The sequence below is a fragment of the Daphnia magna genome, linkage group LG2 (assembly GCF_020631705.1).
Source record: "Daphnia magna isolate NIES linkage group LG2, ASM2063170v1.1, whole genome shotgun sequence".
NCBI lineage: Eukaryota > Metazoa > Arthropoda > Branchiopoda > Diplostraca > Daphniidae > Daphnia > Daphnia magna.
Window position 1 is genome coordinate 6,470,824 of NC_059183.1, and position 22,892 is coordinate 6,493,715.

Consider the following 22,892-nt stretch of genomic DNA (forward strand, 5'->3'; position numbering starts at 1 on the left):
TCTATTGGTGGTTTTGGTATTACGGTAGAAATAGACGAATCGAAATTTGGCAAAAGTAATCTGTTAGATGCTGTAGTGATTTTAGTTATTGTAATTTAACGTTTTTATAGGAAAATATAATCGAGGCAAAAGGGTAGAGGGAGTATGGGTTTTTGGTGGAGTTGAAAGAATATCTGGAAAATGTTTTCTTGTAGCAGTGAGTGATAGATCGGCAAATACATTATTGGATGTAATCAAAGAATGGATTCTACCTGGTTCTATCATTATATCTGATTGCTGAAAAGCATATGACAAAATAGAGTTAGTTTTTATTTATATTTATTTGATGTATGTTTTATTGTTAATAATTTTTGTTGTTAAATTAGGGAACACAATAACAACATTCATCTGAAAGTTAATCATAGCTTGCATTTTAAAGATCCAGAAAATGGAGCACATACCAACCAAATAGAGGGTAAATCAATTTATATTGAGTCTGATTAGTAATAAGTTATTGTTTTTTTCAGGATTGTGGAATTTAGCTAAAAAAAAGTCTTCCAAATACAAACAGAAGCAAAAAAATGTTTGCTGGTTATTTAGCAACCTTTATGCTGCGTACTAAATGGAAAGGAAAAGATGGCTTTAAGTTATTTATGCAATATGCAGCTAAATTGTATTCTGATGATTCTACTACAGATGTAACTGAGACAAAACGTTTAAAGAGAGCTTGTAAGGAAAACATACTTTACTTTATTTTACTTATTTTACAAAAACTTTATATTAATATTTATTATTCGGAAAAACAAAATTGATTAGGAATAGGGGTCTCGTCAACTATGTCTGTGGAGAAGTTTAAGTTTGGTGAGTCTACACTGAATGTAAAGTTAGATGCTATGAAATAGTTTTTTAAGTGTGTTAGAGTGTCGATTGAAAAGTAAAATTTATTACCGTATTGTTTAATGGGGTGGAGCATATTTGGTGATGTGTGGTGTTTTCTTCTGTTTTAATTGAGTTTTCAGTTGCGTCGATTATTGTTTTTGATATTAGTTCCTAAAGTTTGTTGTTTTCCTTGTAACTAGTAATAGAAAGTTTTATTATAGTAATAGTTATATTTACATATGTTAATATTGATAGGTTTTGGAAAGTTGATTTGAGATCCGGTTTAGTTGATTTTGTTTCTTCTTGTCCTAATGTTATTGTTATTTTCTAAACCAGAAATGGAAAAATAGTATGAAGTTAAATATATGTGATGTTATTAATAATTATTACCGTTTATAATTTTTTAGTTTCTTCTTTAACATATTTTATGGTTCCATTTGATTCTGCTAGTGCTAATTTTAATGTTTCGTTTTCTGTTTCTAAATTGGCTATAGTAAGTTTTAATTTTTTGGACCAGTGGATTGGTTTTTTTGACATCTTTAAGGTATTACTGTTGTTTGTATTACTGTTGTATTACTGTAAAAATATTAATATGTTGACAAATTTATTAATTGATCTATAATTGTTGATGATATTAGTTGTTCCGACTATGCAAATGTATTCTGCAGTCCTCGTTCCGCATTTTATGCTCGTCGCAGGGTGTTTTCCATAATATACTATGCATACTACTGTGCACAAAGGATGCTTTGATTTAATTTATTATAATACTAACAGTTGTATTTTTTGTCCATGTTCAATTACCTGTCAATGTTGCTAACTTAAATATAGTCTTTTGCTGTAGGTTGGTATCGATTCCTGTTGATTCTGGGGAACACCGTTTTCAGTACTTCAAACTACGTTGGTAAACTTTTGTTATACTCTGATTAAGATTTCACATGATCATCTTATAATGCATGTTTTGGTATTCAGATGTTTTCTAGCAGCATGGGAGAACTTTTTATATAGTTGTTTTGGAACAGTGACACTAATACCTGCAGAAACTGTGCACAGCTTTTTGGAATTGTTATTATGGCATAAAATTTCATCTCATCATCTGAGAGTTACGATTCAAGGTGACAAAATAATTGTTTTATTATGTTGATTATAAAAGAAATAGGTGGTGAGCTCACTATATATATTAGTGAACTACTCTGATGAACTACATGATGAATGATACAATACAGGTTATTTCCTGAATAAATATAGAACCACGGCTTCTTCATTTATATTGTTTCATTATGTGTAGGTGCTGGCATGCTATCCATGGCAAACTCAGGTCTAAACACTAATAGAGGTAAGTTTTTTATAACACTTTGTTATTGAGAACTTGTGTGTGATTGTAAGATATAGTAATTAGTGTATATTTACAAATTTATTATAGCCCCAACACAATAGCTTCATGGTATGCACTCTATATTTAGAAAGATCTACTATTGCATGTCTGTTGTGCTTGGGTTAGTTGTAACCGATAAAGATTACAGGCTAACTGATGTAGTTAAAATTGTGTAATGTACAATCAAATATGAATGTAGATTTCACTACAAAATTTTTAATTTTTGGCTATGGGCTACAATTTAACTATCTATATGGTGGATATTCTGTTGATGATTGTATCTATTAATGAAATAGTTCTCAGTTATACGTATTTGATTTTGTATTTATTACTTATACAATTTAAACTAATGAAATATTTGTTATTTTTTACATTTCTTGTTTGGGACAAATTATAAACAATCTCAGAAAACATTTGTGTTTGCAGCGCTAGAAGTTTTCATTTTCATTTTGTAATTTGCCTACATGATTTTTCAATATTTTGGAACAGTGAATTTTTTTAGACATTTTTTTAAATGATTAATATATGAAAACTATCAATGTTGCGAAATTGGTTAATTTTATTATCTACGTGTTGGCATGGTCATTAGGGATTGGCCCCGATTACACACCGAACTACCCGAAAAATTGCCGTTTGGTTGCAACTCGGGTAGCTACTTTTCAAGCGGTTGGGAACGGTTACGTGGGGCGCGGGGCAGATCCCAAATAGTCATAGACCCCTGGTTCATAAATATGGCTATTTTATTGTAATAAATTTGTAGTCATTCATGTTTGTCATATAAGAAATAGTTAAATATTTATTTCTTTAATTTTTTTCCCATGTTATTTAAGAATTGGCCTAAGTACTTTAAGATGGCCTGGCGCATTAGTTGCGGTGTTGTACCTTTGAGGTCCTTCCATGTTTGTGTAGTGTAAACTAATCAAAATTTAAATATGTTAATTAATGATATTGATCAAAATCATAATTTTTTTTTTACTACCAAATATTTCTTCTATTATTTTAGGATCCATGGGTTCCCGCTTTACAGTACCAGTTTTTCCACCTTTACCAGATTTCTTGTGTGCTTAATTGTGATTTTCAGATTATATTGTTATTAGTTGATAATTTTATACATATATATATATTACTTTTTAGATATTCCTCAGTAAATGATGATGTCATCAATTCACTGAGGAATCTATACAATGTATATCCAGAATTTTTCAGGGTATCTAAAGTCCAATCTTCTGGTTTAATGTTTTGCACTTTTGTTTCCAGAAGAGTTTTTATTGTAGCTGGTATTTTAAATGTTGCTACGTCTGGAAACTTCTAAACAAACAAAATTAATATAAGTATTTTATGAAATGTGAATTGTTTTAAAGTTGTGTAATAAGTTAATATATATTTTAACGACTGGCGGTGAAATAGGACCGAAACGGATTAGGACTGGAGAAATAGGACTGGAAATTTTCAGTCCTATTTCTCCTGTAGAAATAGGACTGGGAGAAATAGGACAACTTTTTAAACACATTTTAAACAGTCCTATTTCTCCTTGGATATAAGGCTATTTTGCTTGCCTTTATCTTACATATTTAAGGACAATGAGCCTCCAAACCGGTAGGCGAAATTGGGGGGAAATTGCAGTAGAAAAGCGTTGGCTTTATATGCCTACGCCCTTGAAAATTACCGTTGACAAAATGGCAACGCTTACTTCGCTTGCATGCTAAGAATTCCTTATCCTATTAAACTTTTTATTGCAGAATATGAACCGTCATTTTTGACTGAATACAGTTCATTTAACAAATAATTAAATTTAATAAATCTAAATGTTGTTTAACTTTTTCTATTGTAAATTTTTCGTACATCTTGCAACACAGAGGGGGTTGCGTGGGATGATTCGTACCTTGGAATCTCAGCCCCTTTGGTGAATCATCCCCCTCCCTAGAAGGGTGAGGACCACACCCATCGTAGCCCCTCTATGATGCAAGTCGTAAGAAGAATAAATAATAACCAAAGTAAAATTGCACTCACATTTATGAAATGATTAATTTTTTTATAAATGAACTATATATTGTAAAAAATTTCGGTTAAAGTACTGTAAAAATTTTTTTTTTATCATAACGAGTTCTTAAGCTGCAAGTGAATTAAGCGCTGAAATTTTGTCAACGGTAATTTTCTAGGACTGAAGGATATAAGCCAACCCGCTTGTCTCGGATAATTCCCCTATCATCTTGCCTACCGGTTTGGAGGCTCATTGTTCTGAAATATGAAAGAGTAGAAATAAAAAACAGGCATAACCTTAAGGAGAAATAGGACCGGTCAAAGAAGAAATAGGACTGTTTAGAATGTATTTAAAAATCAGTCCTATTACTCCCAGTCCTATTTCTACAGGAAAAATAGGACTGGAAACTTTCAGTCCTATTTCGTTTCGGTCCTATTTCACCGGCTACCATTTTAATCGTGCAGTGTATAGTTTTAACTTAATGTATATAGTTTATACATAGTTGTTATAAAGAATTATTTGCATGTTATCTACTTCTTAGAACTTAAAATGAATTTGTATATAGTATTTAACCCTTGGGGTTTTTGTTTTTTATATAGATATACCTTAAAGTCATTGTTAAGCATATTCAGGTCTTGTTCGTCCTCTGAATCCTCATTGTGTTCTTCTACTATTTTAATTATCACATTGTTGTTCATCTCTATATCAGGAATTATAATGTTATCTATTTGCAGTTGTTTTTCCTTTAATTCTTTTATTTCTATAAAATCCCAAAAAATTGTAAAAACTTTAGAAATTTTTGTCGTACAAATTTTTTTTAACCTTTTTCCTTTTCTTCTAATTTCTCAAGGAGAGCATTTTTTTCATTTTGTAACATTGTTACTTGTTCGATCTATATTAAATATTATTAACTAAGTAAATAATTGTAATATTGTATATGAAATAAAATAATAAGACTTGCCAAATTATTTTCACTTTCCTCATATAGAGTTTTATAACGTTCACTCTCCTTCTGTAATCAGATTATTATATATAAATATATTGTCATGCAACTATAGTAATAAATTACCTTATATTCTTCCTTGCATTCATTAGATTCATTTAATTCATTTTCTAACTTAATTATTTTATCTACAAGTGTAGTTTTTAATTCAGTCATTAATTGTTTTTTTTGGACCGATGTCATTCTGAATTTTTAAATGTATTATTACTTTACTTTTCTTGGCCTGCGCCAGACGAATCTCAACATAGGCTGGTCTTTTGGGTTCACGCTGATCCTGTGGTACATTCCTTCGATATCCGCCGATATGGAATATTTGAATTGGCGGCTCCGCAATAAAACGCAGACGAGATTTGATAGTAAAACGGGGCCACGCAAAAGAAAATCGTTTAAACAGACTTTTTTTTAACTTGGCAGAACAGTCGAACACGACTCTGATTTTTTGGGGTTGTTTGGGTTAATAATGAAATGATGTGGTAGGTACCACACCCTTCCCACTGGCTTGTCTAGTTTGTCGTAGTTCACTCAAAAAGCGTAGCCGTTCTCGAGGTGGGCCTCAATGATCTTTCGATATTTCTCTTCTATGGGAGAATTTTCTTTCAGCATTAGGCGGCACTCGATGGCAAGAAAGCGCAAGACAGCGTGCGCTCTGTTATTCGGGATGGATGGAGCGGCACTTTAAAAGGCAAGTCTACTTGCCAACCACACGCAATATGAACAGCGGAGGTTTCTAAAATTTTCAGAACTCGAGCGTCATCTTTTGAAATTACCTTCGGGGCTCGCAAGTCAGTTCCTAACGATTCTTTGGTGTAGAATTTTTCTATAATTTTAATCAAGGGTATGTCTTCGGAAATGTAATTTACTTGCACTCTGCTCTTTCTACTTGGCCCGTGGATAAGGTTCGCTGGTATTTTCCCTATTACTGTCCATTCGAACGGCGTTCGAATGGCGCAAGGAGCGCATTCATTGTCGGGGGGTGAGAGAATTCTTATATTCGATGCGCCTTAATTATGTCCATTCCCATCAACAATTCAACTTTCTCTGAGTCGGTGGGTGGTAGGTCTAGGTTTTGTAGATGTGGCCAGTTGGCCTTTAACGTTGGCTAATGAAGGTTACGAAAGGAGAGCTGGATATCTGGCACTGTGAACGCGTTGTTAATGCTGACGAATATAACATTATTTTCGGATACGACAGAAAAGCTGACGAGAGACGAGTTCATCAGTACGGACTGATGAAAGGAACCGAATCTAATTTGGAACGAATTGTCCTTTAGTCTAAGTTTTGCCGCAAGACTCGCTTTCACCAGCGTTGCTTCGCTACCAGGATCAAGCACGGCGCACGTGTGGTAGCGAATCTCAAGATTTTGCACGACGAGGGGTACGATTGCGAGTAGCACGGGACATATTTTGCTTTTAATTGGCGCACGCTCAAGTAAAATATTGAAATTTTTGTTACCTTGTGAAATGGGAAATTTTCGGTCTGCTCCGTGTAGTAACGAGTGGTGATAAACTGAGTTTCACGAGTTACATCCTGGGCCTTCTTTTTTGCACGATCGTCCAAAATGCCCTCGTCCTAGACATTTGAAACAATGGTTGTTCTCAGCGCACAAGGCGGCTCTTTGATTTGGGAGCATTTTTCTAAAAACGTTCAGCTCTATAATCGGTGTCCTGGATTTTCTTTACATGCCGCGCATGCTGCCCAATTACTTGCTCCGTTTGCTTGTGCCGGTCCTGCTGCGTTGGATGATAGGTTCAAGATAGTTGGCCCATATGGAGGTCTTTCACGTGGAGGGTACGACTGCTGTACTTTGGCCGGTACTGTGTTGACTGTTACTCCGCATAATTCTTCTGCTCCGACCGTCGCATTGATCCATTTGTCAAAATCCGCGAGAGAAGGAATTCGTGGTTGCAGATTGTAGGCGTATCGCCCACATTCACGCTGCAGATCGCCTGGTAGTTTTGATGCGAGTGTTGTTACAATTGTTGAATATGTGAATTCACCCATGCTCTGCTCTCCATGAACGCTTGTCACAGCGTCCCGCACTTTCACGGTTAGGTCAAATAGGGACTTAAGATCGCCAGGTTGCAGCGCCGGCACTTGCGTCAAACATCGAACGTGAGCTTGAATGATGTTTCCTGGGATCCCGTATTTTGATTGTATCTCGTACCACGCCTGGGTGTAGCTGTTCCTTCCAGTAAAGATGTGGGCCATCCTCTTTCTAATGTCATCCGTCAAGCTATCTCTTAGGCTCATTAGCTTGTACGAGTCTGACATGTTGGTTTTTTCAACAGTTGCATGTATAGCATGCGCAAAGGGTAGCCAATGGCGGGAGTCGCCGTCAAAGGGAGTGATAGAAATTTTCGCTTACCTGGAGAATGGGATTTGAACAAGGCTGGATGAGTGTGCCATAGTTGGTGGTTGATTGGCCGCCTCTGCTTGACCCAACGGGCTTACAGTGGATTGATTTATGTTCGGGCTGTGATGTGCCGAGGAGCGTGGTGTTGATGTCAGTGGGTTCTTTGGGGCCCCTGATAGGATTTTCATTCGGCGGTTTTCGTGATCGATCGATCGCTGGATGTCTTGCTGCTCACGCTCACTCTTCCTTTTGATGTCATCAAGATTCCGTTCTTGATCCAGAATGGATTGCTCCAACTTGAATTCCAAGTCCAACTTGCGTCGCTTTGCTTGTTGGATGTCGTTGTCTTCGAGGTTGTCTTGCTTGCTGGTACCTGCCCCTACATTGACTGGAAGGCTTTGGCTTGATGAGGGCGTTTCTACGTTCGGTGGTTCCCTTGATCCAGAGTGTTGCCAGTTACGTTCCATTATTTACTTGCTTGTCCGGGTATTTTCTTCTTACGTTGGGGCTTAAGCTGGTTTAAGTAATTCGTTACTGCTTCAACTGCTGCGGAGTTACGTTCTTCAATCGCTTCAATCCTTGTTGCTGCTGCGGAGATAACGTCGTCGGTTGTGTCTTCCGGGAGAAAATTCAGGTATCTCGCGTCAATCTGATTAATTGTCTCAAGTTCCTTTTGGAGGAAAGGAATTTGCTCTGCAATTATGATGGCGGACTCTCCTTTTTAAATTAATTTCGCAACTTGCGTTAGTAGTTTTGTGTGTCTTCTTTTTATGATTGAACGCTCTGGAAATAACAGCAGGGGATTGTCTGAGTCGGCTTTATTTGCTGTGGAGCTGTTTGAGGACGCGTTATCTTGCTCCCCTTCGAGCAACTCTTCTTTTGCTTTACCATCAACGAGTGCCATCATAATAGGGTGGGTCGAAATTTTTTTTTTTTTTATAAATCAACCCGGCTATTTTTATTGTATGTCGGTATAGATTTTATCCTGAAAAATAAATTTTTTTTTGATCATTGGTTCGTTCCCGCCGCTCGTTTTTGTGTCCAAAAACTACTAAAATTTTGGTACCTGTCACCTTTTTGGTGTAATAAAATCGGAACAGTAACAGCTAATTTTTTCAAAGTCGGTAAACTAATGTCACAGATAATTGCCTTTCTAATAGTGTTTAAAAATTTTGAATCCGATAATTGGTTACTTAGAAAAATTAAGAAAACCGTGAAAATTTCAGAGTTTTTATTTTCTTATGGGAAATTGAATGGTGGCGCTGCTAGTCTTGCACAAGAATTGATTTTCTTCTATGACTAAACAAAATAATTGAACCGCGCACTACATTTTCTGAAAGTTCAAACAATAACCTAAATTTTAGAAATAATTAAGACATGATTTGTTTCAGTTTTACGCGATCAATTATTTGTGTAACTGAGGCCGTTTTAGCCGCTGCCAGAGCGCGCGAAATTTGAAATGGTTTTCATAGAAGGACTATAAAGGTTGAAATCTTTTCTAATAATGGTTTATTTAAACTAGTTCATTATTACAAATGGCAGGAGTAAGAGATTCTCTCGATTTCAGTGTTTGTAAAATATGGTAGTGACGTTTTTCATGATCATGCACGGTTTTTGAGGCCTCCGTTACCAACTTAATCATTCGTTCGACGCCCTGCGTGTTATTAGGTATATCAGGGAAATGAAGAATGTCACCAGATTTGACCGATTGGAACAACTGTTTTGCGGTAAACAACATTGTCAATGGTGGTTCAGTAAAACACTCGGTTTTCCAGTCGATCATATTGACATAAGAGGTTGCGTGGAATTTAATTGTTGGACGAACAAACTTGCGTACATCTATACCGACATACAATGAAAATAGCCAAGCTGATTAAAAAAAAAAAATTCCACCCACCCTACCATCATAATCGGAGGGTGGCTTATGAGCTACTTAAAAACGAAGACATGACAAATGTCAAATCAGTTTCAAAACGAATTAAAAACGAAACTAACCAATTCTGATCGACGAGATGAGAGTATTTCCACAAGAGCGGGTTTCAATCGGTTGTTTGAGAGGCGAAAATTCAGATCGGGGTGTGAAGAATCCTATGAACGACCAAAGTATCGAAGTTTTATGAACGAGGAATTAAAATCGGACGATTCAAACAAGAAGAAATCACAGATTAATTACTATGAATGCTTCCAAGATGACATTTGCGTTCGGCGAAGTCGAAAAAAGCATTTAAAAACGCGTTTTTTTTACCTTTTGACTGGAGTAATGGTGGATCAAGTGGATGTCCAATTCAGGAATTCCCGGGTTTCGGCACAAAAGTGTGGCAGATTTCTCTGTTATCCACAATAGGTGTTAACGACAGAAGTCGTTAGGAAGTAATGTTAATTTAATTTTCGTTTTGTATGTCTGTGTGTGTATGTGCGTGATTGTGTAAGATCGTGTCATTGCCGAGGGGCAGACAAGTCTGAACTTGTCTGACCTTGGCTTAACTAATACCCTTTGTTTTTGCTATAGGTTACCCTCCCTTACAATTCCTCCTCCCCATTTACACCTAAAGCTAAATGTTCGCGTTAGCGCCCTTCGTTTGTTTTACCCTTTTTCTGCATTTCCGCCGTACTCGAAGACGGAGGGAGATGCAACAACGAGGTCACTCTTATTCGTTTTCGTTGTGGTGGACAGTCGCAACCTGTCGCTCCAATTTTTCGTTTTTTGTAACCTCGTGTCGTGTTTAATACATCGGAGCGTGGCATTTTTGGCCACTGAGTTAGCCACGTTTCATTTCGATTATTTCGGTGGTTAACAATAGGCAAGGGAATAATCACTTGGAAGATAGAAGGAGTAAGTCTGGCACAATTGTATTCTTCTAATAGCACTTGAATTTCTGTCTGATTAACTAGCGAGCACGATTTTATCGACCATCTGTCGAAGGGGTTTTTTCTCACTTTTCTCATGGGCACGCCCCCATCTTTTTTTCTCTCTGCCATCCATTGTTGCCAAGTTTTCCCTTTTGTGGTACACAACAACATTCAATTCCCTTTGTTAGTTTTTTACTCTTTAAATGGTTTAAGGAGTAATACTTCATTGTTTTAATCAGCTCTTCAACGAATTCGATCGTATTTATGCACCAAAAAACTTGTCAAGTGCGGGATTCCGCCAGGCTTGGATGGATCTCGTGTCTAATATTCTAAAATACGCTAGCTTACACCGTACCGTCAAAATCAATAATCTCTTAAAGGCACCTCGCTTCGACAACCTCAAAAGCGATTTTGGTAAGTACCTATGTTTTACCAATTTACCGAATTTCACCTATTAATTATTAAAAAACCAAAGAATATTTTTATTTTCATTATACTATTTAATTATTTTTAAATGTTATAGATCTTCGTTCCCGAGCGGGTATGGAATTGATGCCTCTTTTGTTATTAGGGCATAACAAAACCGTGAAAGAACCCAGGCATTCCATTGATTGCCGAGAGGTATGAAATTTTTTGTGGAAGGGTGCGATGAAAGGATTAACCCATACTTTTGTCTTTTCATCAGGAATCAGCCAATTTGTTGAATGCAATAAAAGAAATTCCTCATCGAGGAAATCCTTTCTTGCTGTTCATCGTTAACCAGTGTTTTCTTGTCATCGATAACAAGCCTTTAATGGATTTGTCAGCGATGACGAGTTCAGACTGCATTTTGGCTCTCTTTTCCTCCTACTATATCTTCGATATCACCTACAGCGAATTAGTGAAAATTTCATTACTCCTTCTTCAGGCCTAATGCCTGAAGCAACCAGGCGAAGCTACAAGGGCCTCCATCTCATTTAACCAGTTCTCCAACTTCCTAACCAAGGAAGAGAAGCAAGTAAATTCTTCCGACTGATTTGCTTACATTATTATTCCCGTGTGTTGTTGTTAATGTCAATAACTGTTTGGTGCAATGTATGCTCTTATAATTGTATACTATTACCATTTTAATATCGTGATTTGATATTAAATCACATATCAAGAAAGTAATATAATAAGAAATATCTGTGTTTCCGAAAAATACGAAAGTGATGTCTAGTTTACCATCACCCGTCTAATGTTTTTCATTGAATTCTATTTATGTAACGATAGGATGAATTAAATTTAAATAGTGGTACATTTAAACCCTGATTTATGGAAAAATAGGGGGAAATTTTTTTACCACTTTACGGGAGTTGTATTCAATTTTGTGATAATTGTCCTCCACTTTTTAATAAAATATTCAATTCAGATAAACGGGGCCTTTACCGGTAATTAAATAGTGGGAATTTAAATACTCCAGTCTGGTGAAACCGATATTTGTGTTGTTGTGATTTACTCATCTCAATTGTAATTTTGTTTAACTGATGAGAGTCTTCATGGTCTTCATTATTTTTACGCTTTCTAACGTTTTCTTTTAATTTTACTTTCTCGGAAAAAATATCAGCATGACAGGCCCTGATATGACTTTCTAAATTAGTAGCATGTTTCCCTTTCAAAACGCGCTTACATTTCCCTATTTTGCGCCTACTTGTATTTCCAGTTGCATCGTAATCGAAGTAATTGTGACTTTGGTTTCCGTTATTCCTCCCCATGCTTACACGCTTATGAAATAAGAAAAACCCATAACGGTGAAAACTTTGAACACAAAATTACACAAATACACACACAAGGTGACGCAATATAGACCTATGCTTTAAAAACAGCTGATAGTATTGTATGAAACAGAAAAAAAAGGTGAAAAACGGCCATCTTTCGGCGGTGCGATTCGATTTTCTGTTTGGGTTTTTCTTTGTGGCCAAAACCGAGTAGCATGTTGAAATACCGGTATTTTTCTGTTGTTTTTTCACCGTTTCGAGACACTGGTTGCTTATTTGATCGTTAATCAAATTTATTAAAAAGAAGCCGTGTAATCTGAAAATGGATAAAAATCTGTGTAGGTTAGTGGTTCAAGATCTAAGACGGGAAAATTTCAGAAAAAAGTATTTAAAAAAACCATCATCTTCTTAAACCAAAAGAGCGTAAAAAAAAGCGATCCACTAGATCAAAGAGTTGCTAAAAAGTCCAAAAAAGGTAAAATTTTTATAATAAGCATAATTGATAATAAAAAAATGCTCTATTTAAAAAACTGATTATAGGAACTAGTGTCACCAAATTATTAACTCAATTTATTGCAGATGATGTAAAACCGATGACAAATGATGGTTGTACTGGAACAGTTATATTATTATTACGTGTACACATACTAGGAGGAAAGCTTTAAAGTTCATGATTGATTTCTGGATATCTACTCAAATTATTCTTCGTTGACTCTAGAACCCTCTCCGTTACTGGAAACTCATTTGAAGGATGTAGAAGACCAACAACTGCTGCGTTGCCGCGATGGCAACAAATGTAAAAAAGATGTCGAACAGCCCTATTGGCGGGGTAGTGGGTTTTTTGTTGGTTTTTCTTTGAGGGGGGTAGACGGGGTGATGGTCACGAAAGGGCAGGGTTCTTGAGAAAGCAGCTTTCGATTTCGTACCCAAGATGAAACTGGGCTTGGGTCTGCTTCCTGTCGGCATTTAAATGTCCTTATAACTGGAAATTAAAAAACTGGAGAAATCTATCACTTTCTGCATCATTTTCAAAAAAAGTTATGGGCACTGGGGTATTTAAACTTTTGCTATGACGTCATCTACAATTAATCCGTATTTTCAAAAGATGTTGTAAAATTATCTGAGGGACATCCGAATCCCCATAATTATGATAGGATGACCAAGGAAATGACGGGCTTTCTCTCGGTTCTTCATGGCAGGACTCGTGTTTGGGATTGTCAGGTAAACTCAGTTTAATTGTAATTTATCTCTTTTAGCAATATTAAGTTGTTTTCCATTTTATAGGTTCTTCATAACGGAAGGTGGAAAACTGGAGCTGCTGCTTTTTTAGAGGATGAACAGAAACAGGTATTTTCAAAATTGTCGAGATATGGTTCCGTAACCAAACATATGAGCCCAGCATGTAAATATTTATCACAAAATTTAAAAAAAAAAAATGTAAGAAAGTCCTTAAATTAATTTTTATCTTTTGTTCAAAGCTCGCCGAGATCACATAACCGAGGCAATATTTTACAACAACGAGGAAAAAGAGGAGGGTATGGTAAACTCGCTTGTAAAACGTCTTGTAAAAGTAATCTAATTTTTTTAAACTGATTAATGTAAACCCTCATGCCGGTTATTAAGGAATTATTGTCTTTCAAGCAACCAAAAAAGAGACAGAGTATGCTAAGAAATTGCATGACTCATTAGTTCTGAGTGGTTTGGAAGAAAAAGATCTCCTCTCCATCTTGAGACGTTTGCAACAATTGGTCATCGATAGGAAAAGCACATCTAAAAAGTAATAACGTAATAAATGAAAACGAACAACTCCCCTGTTTACACACGTTAATTCTACCCAATTCACAGCCAATCAAAACCCGGCTGGAACCCCTGGGAAACAATAAACAGTTTGGGGGGATCTATGCGCACCACTTCAGCCATGTCTGGCTGAACAATGCGACATATAGGGGAGACCGTTCCCATATTGGACACTGTCCCAAGTTAAACAGTGTCCTAAAAAATAGATGAAATCGTGATAAAAAAAATGTTCTTATTAAATTATGATTCTATTCACTTTCTGCACTTGGTGCAGAAATTTGAAACACCTATTTCAATTACATTTCTGGTAGTGAATGAAATAAGAATCTGTGTGAAAAATTCGCAATTCTTTTCTCGTTTTTTGCTACATTTATTCATATATTTTACTGCACTATTTACGTTTAGTTATTTTAAGTAACTAGCTGACTTATTCAAGGATGTAGTCTGAAAAGAAAAAAAAATTATTCCTTCTAGTTTATTAGGTTTAAAAATTTTCACAAATCTCTTTTTTTGGGGTCATATTGGACAAAAACCAGGGGTAAGATTAGACAATTAGTGGGAGTGTTTTGGGATGGGCCAAATCAACTCGCTGAAAGACTAACCAGAGTTATAGATGAAATACATTTGATGGTGGACGTTCCTCATTTACTTAAAGTAGTAAGAACTTACAACAAGAGGACACAACTTACAAAGAAGACACAGAAGTTGGAAGACTTATCAAATCAACATTTAAAGGTGTGTGTTTAATTTTAAACTTTTAAAATTAAGTGTAATGATCAGCAAAATTATATTGTGTTTTGTATAGATACAGAGAAAATTGAACGCCTCACCAAAGTTATGAACGACGTTTTTTATATACTAAACTTACGCTTCTGTAAAGTAGGGATCGCCATGGATACATTTCCCCCCAAAAAAGAAAACTTAATCAAATGCTTCAAGTACTGTCTGAAACAGAACATGTATATGAAGAAAATGGAAGAAACATTCCAATGTTCGTATCACAAACAAGTCTTCATGCATGGCGTCTTTCGATTAGAAGCGCAATTAATTTGATTGAAGAGCAATTCGACGCAGGGTTAAAAGGTGTATTAACCGGAAAATTTAATCAGGATTCGCTAGAGAGGTTAATTTGTTTACGTTATTCAATTGAAACAATCATTATGTAATTTATGATTTTTAGACTTTTCGGTATTGTTCGTTCGGTAGACAGTAACCCAACGTAACATCTTTTCTTCAAATAATCCGTTACATTTCTCTTCAAGCACGACTCAGTTACCTAGTAAAGCAAGTAAAAGGAAGTAACATCGATGATAAGGAGCCAATTGAGCTGCTAGTTACAATGTCTAAGTGTCTACAGGAACACGCCAAAAAGAGTGATATTACCGCTAAGGAGTATAAAGAAGCTATTAAAGATAAGTTACTCGACGAATTAACCATACATTATGTTGATGATGTCTCAGAAGAAGGTACACGTGATTTCAATTTAAACGTTATGGTATATGACCTTTGTGGTTACATAGTAAAGACAAGAAAACATTTAACTGCTTGTGAAGCTTGTAAGAATTTGGTGCGTTGCACTGAACTTGATTTACCCAAAGATTTTACAGCTGACCAATATACAGCAATGAGAAATCATGGTTATCCAGTTTACGTTACAGTACCTTTTTGAAACCATTAGGATTGTTGAACTAGTAATTCAGTCACATTTCGAAAATCTCAATCACATTTACATGCAATATTCATTTGAAGTTTGTTGTGACAAAATTTCAGAGTCGCATACTATTCCACTCTTCTGTGAAGAACACAGAGACTACAATCTGAAATATCTAGTCATGGAATACGTCAAAGTTCGTTTTCACTTAGAGAGTAAGCGACTAAGAAAGTTGTTGGTGTTACCGTCGAAAACTAAAGTACAAACTAACTTTAAAATTGCCAAGAATTCTTAATGAAAGGAAAGTTGGTTTGATATTAAAACAGTCCGTATCATATCTGGAAATGTATTAAAATACAATACAAATTAACAGAAATAAAAAACTTTTCTATCGCCTTACAGTTATTTTGCAATATTTTGATGTTGGCTTACAAATTGTATTGTTTACTTTGTATTCTTTCTGACTTTTCCTAGTGAATTACATATCACAGTAAAACAACGTTGACGATTTTCAAATTTTTACAATTTTGCAGCGTTGCTTTTTTTTTTATTGTAAAAATTTCAAAATGTCTGACGGAGTGGGATTAATCCCTTAGGGAGAACATCTGCACAATACCTTTTTTTCAAAATAGAGATGGCCCATTTGGTTTTCCAAATAGGCATAGGTCCTGGGGAAACTAATTGGTCAAGACCACATTGCACCATCATTTTCTGTTCTGTTTTTTCTTGGAAAAACGTTTGTTGTTTTAGTGCTACGAACAATCCAATTTGAAATGGCTGAAGATCCGGAATTTCGAAGTAGAGGAGATCGTCGATCGAGGGTAAGTTTTTTTTTGTTTAAATTTTTTTTTGCCTAGATTTAAATTACTGTTAGGGGGGTTATGATTTAATTGATGATGTTGGGGAGTTAATGTATGCCAACGTCTGCCAACGTCCCTATAAAATTACTGTGCTTTTTTTTTCTTTCCCGCGTGGGAAGCTGCATTTTTTCCACTAAAGCAACTGCTACGTCCATATACGTACACACGCTTATTTTGCACAGTATTGTTACAATTTCGAGTGTTTCATTTATTGATTGGAAATGGATTTACGAATGGCATTTTTTGGGTATTGAATAACCTGCGAGACATTCCCGCTCGGTTAATTTCAATTTGCCCGTTTAGATGAGGGGAGGGGAGGGCTGTAAGCGATTTCACGATCCTCCGTTCTACGCCTCTAGCCGTATTTTTTTCCCGCAAACAAAATGGTGATAACGTTCGAGTAGATTTTTAAATTACACAAGAAACAAGGAAAACACGGGCGGCTTGGCGTTTACACACACACACACATCAGAGGGTAAATGATGAATTGCCATTCAATGAAGAATTTTTTTTCCCTTCTTTAAGAGGGAAGAGAAACAGAGAAGAAAAAACACAAGTTGCGTGATTTATTGAACTCCCTCCCTCAGGGAATTTTTTTGAAAATATAAAATCATTATTGTTTTTTATTTTTATTTAAGAAAAAAAAAACATTTTTCTGCCCAAGAGCAGAGTGTCCTCTCTCGTGCGGTTTATGTCCCAGCTGCTTTCTATTTCACGTTTCTTTTTTTTTCTTTATAAAGCGTGTCGTGGTGATCACTCGGGAGTGGTTGTCCCGTTCGTGTGTGTACACGAAATAGTATTTTCCTTTCCTTTTTTAACAGCGAGAGTCCAAAAATGCTAGGAGAGTCTTTTCCAATTTATTTTTCATTTTCTTCTTCGCTTTTTTTTCCTGCTTCGCTCTCGGTGGTGGCCGCCGAATTGGGGTGTTAATTTTTAATCAAGAAAAATTTAATTTTTTACTTATACATTAAATTATTGTTAGTTTTTTAAATAGGTATTTTATATTCTTTTGTTTTTGTAATATTTCAGCTTGTACCGCAATGAAGAAGGATTACTCCGTGTCTGGTATTTAATAAAATTTAAAGGTTATCCAGACACCGATAATCAATGGATTCCTGCAAAACTTACAAACTGCAGGACTCTTATTAGAGAATTCAATAAAAAGTAAGGTTTTATCGTGTATTACAAAAATTTCTGAATTATTTTTTTTTCTAAAATTTTATACATTTTTTGGAGGAAGATCATGAATAATGTACTAACACCACCCCAATCAAATTCGGATGAAATTGTAGAATTGTTTGAGGATGTTGGTGGTGGTGTGGCTTTGAGGATGTTGGTGGTGGTGTGGCTGATAGAAGGGAAGGCTTGGGTGTGGATGGTGGTGAGAATGGGGGAGTGGATGGATTTCGTGTGGATGGTGGTGTGTTTGTGGGAATGGCTTGCTTGGGAGAGGATGTTGGTGTTGGCGGGGATGGCGGAAAGATGTATGAAGAAGAAGAAGAGCAACATATATCATTCCATGATGTAACACCAAAGAAAAAGAAAACAACAACAACAAAAAAGAATTAGAATGGAGGATAGGAGGAGAAAATATTCAAAATGTTTTAAAGTGAGTATCAAAATATATTTAAAATAATTTTTTATAATTAATAATTTTTTTTCGTTTAGTGTCACTTGAAGGGGCCCTTCTCTAAGGAATGCCCAAAGCGACTTGTACAAATATTTTTCCGTGATTGCCAATAACTTGATAATAAACTCGTGCAGTTACATGATGCAGCTGATTTTGTATACCCACTGATTTGCTTTGCTTTTCCTATTCTACTTATCACATGAAATCAACAACATGTCTAATGGATTTTCAATCCGAATGTGTTCACATGAATTTTCATAGACTTATTCAAAGGAGGAAAGTATTAGTTTCGACAATTTGTATTCAATCGAGAAACAGGGTCGACTAGAAGTGTGTGTCAAATACAAATCAACGATCTAAGTTTAATGACATTCACTTTTGACACAACTTTTGGCACACACATGTAAATGAGGGGGCATTTCTTTCATTCTTTTACGCTCGCTGGAATGGCGTCCCCCAGGCATCAAAGCCGGGTTAGATTGCTCATTTTAATGGACGACTTCTTTGACGCTTCTTGACGTTTACATATCATATTATCAGTTCGTGTGCTAGAAATGTAAATCCACTAGGGCTCCTTTTCATTCCCGATTTTTTGGGACTAAAATCGAAATGACGTTGCAATTTGGGAATTCCGTATTAACTTGAGGTACAGCGTTTCACGATTGAAATAAAACAATCAAGAAAACGAGGAAGAAATGGGGTTTAGTCGGTTTAGTACAGAAATTTATATACATTTATAAGGCTGGAACAATACAACTGAAATGAAGAAGTAAAGGAAAAATTTTTCCTAATTATAAATAAAGAGATAAAAATTAAAAAATTAGATGCCTTAGTTTTCTCACATCTCCCGGGTGTGTGAAGCATCTAATCAGTAGGGAAATGGAAAAATCACGAAAGTTTTTTTACTCCGCAGAGGCAGCGCCAGCCTGCGGCATCGACGAGAATGGTTTTTGAGCATCCTCTCAGAAGGTTTAGGCCGATCTTAGTCTTTCTATTCTTGGTAGTGTTGGCGACTATCTAAATTTTTTAACGATATATCGATATTTTTAGATAAATGTTAGCTAGTCGATATTTTTAGATATATCGTTGTGTCGATACTTTCCAAGTAGTTTTTCCGATACTCAATAGATGGCTTATTGTCAAATACAAAAAATTAAGAATAGATCCATACCCATCGCTGGTTTTCAACTCTGAACCTTTGCCATTCGATTGCTGTCTTCATCCACAGAGCTACTGAGAAGATAAATAAGTGCGCTATGCAAAGAACAATTATTTTGTTACCGAATATCGATATAAATTGCACTATACAAATCTGAACTGTTCATCGTCTGCTTTTCTTAAGGCTAAACAGTTTGTTACAAAGCTAGTTTTATCTATATTTTTATCGAATTTTATATCCAATTTTTTTATTTTTCATGCTAAACGAAAAAATTAATACGATTTCTAATTGCAAAATAGTCCAAACGCGAAGAACACGAAAAATAAATGAAATAAAAGATGTGGATGGAGTGAGATTTGATCTTCGATACTTTGAATCCCAAATACTGTATGATACCACAGAGCTTTAGTGGCCTGCAATATTATTAAGTTTATGCTATAGTTAAAGTAAACTATATGAACGACAATCGATATAATTTTCCAAACAGAAAATCAAATAGAAAATAGTAAAAGTCAAACCTTCAAATTATCAACAATTACGACTGTCAAATCACCATTTTCCCAGACTAAGGTGCAATAAAAAAAGTTATGTTGTTTATTAGGATCGAACACGGATCCTTGTTGTCATGAGCATCGTCTTATACCACTATGCCGTTCAAGTTCGTAAATATTGCGTAAATTTAAAAGAATTGACTGTTGTTGGTTAGTATCGATACAAAATGCAGACGAAAATCTAAAATTATCGTCGTCTGTAACACTATATTTGGCTGGATAGTAAATTTGTTTACTATTGATATCAGGGTTGCAACAGCAATGACTAATTCTTTTTAAATTAAATTAATTTCTAATTCAAATTACAATAAGAAACATTAGGATTCAAAAAATATAGGTCTGTTATGCAACCGATTTATAAAATCCCATCAAAAATCATTTGAGCAAGCTTTTCCTAACAATAAAAACGCTGAAAAAGTTTCTTCGATTAGGTATGAACCCACTGCCTCAGTATCACTAGCCTTGTTTTATACCACTGCGCCAGCAGTTTATAAACAACATTCAGCATAAAAAAGATTAATTGCTGTTGGGTAGTATCGATACAAATTGTAAACAAAAATCTAATCTTTCCGTCGTCTGCTAGCTTTAAAATGCGTTAAAAATGTATTTTCAAGAGCCAATCATCAAGAAAAAATTTACAGTCGTTTCTGGATTAGAACTCCGAACTTTATGATCACGGATCAAGTCGTTAACCTTAGCGCTACTACAAACTAGATTATTACAAAGTCTCGCCGCCATAAAGTTCTTGTTGACGACTATCGATGCAAATTAGAAAAACTGCAATTTTTTGGTTTTACTGTTTGAGGCTTGTTAGTAGTACCGTGGTTACCACAACTCACAATCCCTTTTGCATATAATTTTTAAATATTATGTTAACCGTGTTTTTTATATTGACACAATCATGTACGCAGTATATTTTTTGGCCAGTAGATGGGGATAATTATATACTTTATCGATAATCGTATCGTTATCTAAAAGTGGGCGTAGATCATTTGTATCTAACCAAATTAGATAATCGCCAACACTAGATAATCGCCAACACTACTGATGAGTGATCAGGAAATGGGTGGCTCAGATAATACTGTCTTATTCCTCCCCCCCTATGCCGTCGTATGGGTACGGGCTATATAGTTTTCAGCTGACAGAACAGCGTTGGCGTTGATGCACACATTGAAACAGCCACAACATTCAACTCTGATTTCTTATTTTCTTGCATTAATACATTGCATATGAACTAGTTTGTATAGCTCTTGTTATTGGGGGGAATAGGACCCATCTAGCGGAGAAATAGGACCCTAAAAAAAAAGATAGAAATAGGGGTCCTATTTCTCCGGGTCCTATTTCTCCATGGCCATTTTTTGGGTCCTATTTCTCCGGGTCCTATTTGTCTGGGTCCTATTTCTCCGGCAATCGTAGTGGAAGACCACGAGACTGTTAATATATCTCTATGAGAAACAACAATAATCATGGAATTAATGGTTAAGATTTTTGTACAAGATTGAGTCTTAAACCAACATGTGTGTTGTTAAGGACTGTTCAACAAATTTAAAGGGCGAAAACCCAACAAACCTGGTCAATAATCTACCCTTGTAGAACAAGATATCTTACATATTTCTTGCTATCTTTTCGTCGTCTTTTTTAAAGATATTCTAAAGATCTGTTTGATTAATATATTACCATATCTTTAAGTAGAAGAGACCAGATCTATAGGGCTGTTGGACATCTTTTTTCGCATTTGATTCTATTACGCAACGCAGCATTCGATGGTTGATTCTGTCTGCTATGACTGAGTTGTGCTGACTTGCCACCCGATAATTTCTTTTGCGATAATCGACATAAGAAATGATCGAAAAAGAAATGATAAAAAGTTAAATCTTTTCGAAAAGATTTGATTTTCAATAAATTTTTCGTAAGATTTATTCGATTGCAGTTTGCGGCATCTAACGCTAGAAAACATAATTATTTTGCGCAGTTATACTATATTACTCTTTCAAATGCAGTTAATATTAAAACTATAAAATAAACATCTTGTTAAAAAGCTATTACGTGATGTAAAATATGACCACAAATGGCTTTTAACCGTTTTCTGTTTTTAGAACCACTACCACTAGGCTGAGATCTGTCAAAATTGTTTTATTTTACTTAAAAATAGATATAATGATAAAAAGCGGAACTGTGGAACTGTCGGCATTTGTGTTATAAGGACCGCACGGTAAAAGCATCTCAAAAGATTTGTCAATAAGATTTGTCCTTTTGGGAACGTAAATCAATCCTCCCTGACTAATCAACCTCTCTACGGAGGCTGAGGACTGCAGTGCGATATTGAATCGTCTAGAAAAAATTAATGTTTTGGTTATTGCAATAAGTGTTGGTGAGAGTACAGTGAAACTGTCGTTCAACTATGATTGTAAACTTACACCTTACTTGTAAATTTTTTGCACCGTTGGATACTTTGACAGCTCTTTCAAATTAGAAAAATGCTTGAAATACATATCGGGCTCTTCAAAACTGTTTTTCAAGAATATAGAAGTTTTTACTTCGTTTATGGAGCTTAACAGGGCTGGGATCAGATTTCGATGATGTTGTTCCATCTGTGTCTTCATCCGATCTGCGAAACAAAACTTCAAATAAGTAAATAAACAATACCCTTAAATAAAAAAAGGTTTTACGTATTTGAATGTGGGTCACATTGGTCCTGGTTTTGCTCAAAGACAGAACAAATGTACGACAAGGCTTTTGAAACATCCGATTCGTCTTCAAGCCACGATAGCTTAAATATTGGGTTAAATATAGCAGCAAACAAACATTATTTATCTTGAAACATATCGTAAAACCTGTAGAAATTGTTAAATATTATAACATTACAAAGACCGTGAAAAATTATTGTGGGTGTTACCGAATATTAATTGGCATCTACAAACTATCGATAAGTGGCTGGCATTGTACAATACTTGAGTCGTCTTTAAAAAGCAGGAGATTGGATTTTAAAACTTTTATAGTCGTTAAAACATGACCGAGGCCGACATTTTTTCCCCATCGTATAATATCAAGGGCTTCTACAACGGTTTTCATAACTTTAGTGTATTCTTTT

The 22,892-nt window shown here is 35.4% G+C and overlaps 1 long non-coding RNA gene and 1 pseudogene across 1 annotated transcript; both read left to right on the top strand.

The window, feature by feature from the left end:
- The first annotated feature begins 1,370 nt into the window (after positions 1–1,370).
- On the top strand, positions 1,371–5,022 carry LOC123470031. The gene is made up of 4 exons (XR_006643453.1): positions 1,371–1,759; positions 1,828–2,081; positions 2,144–2,191; positions 3,234–5,022. It is a non-coding gene; the product is annotated as an uncharacterized LOC123470031 (long non-coding RNA).
- Positions 5,023–14,939: 9,917 nt separating this feature from the next.
- LOC123469857 lies at positions 14,940–18,204 on the top strand (annotated as a pseudogene).
- Positions 18,205–22,892: the final 4,688 nt, after the last annotated feature.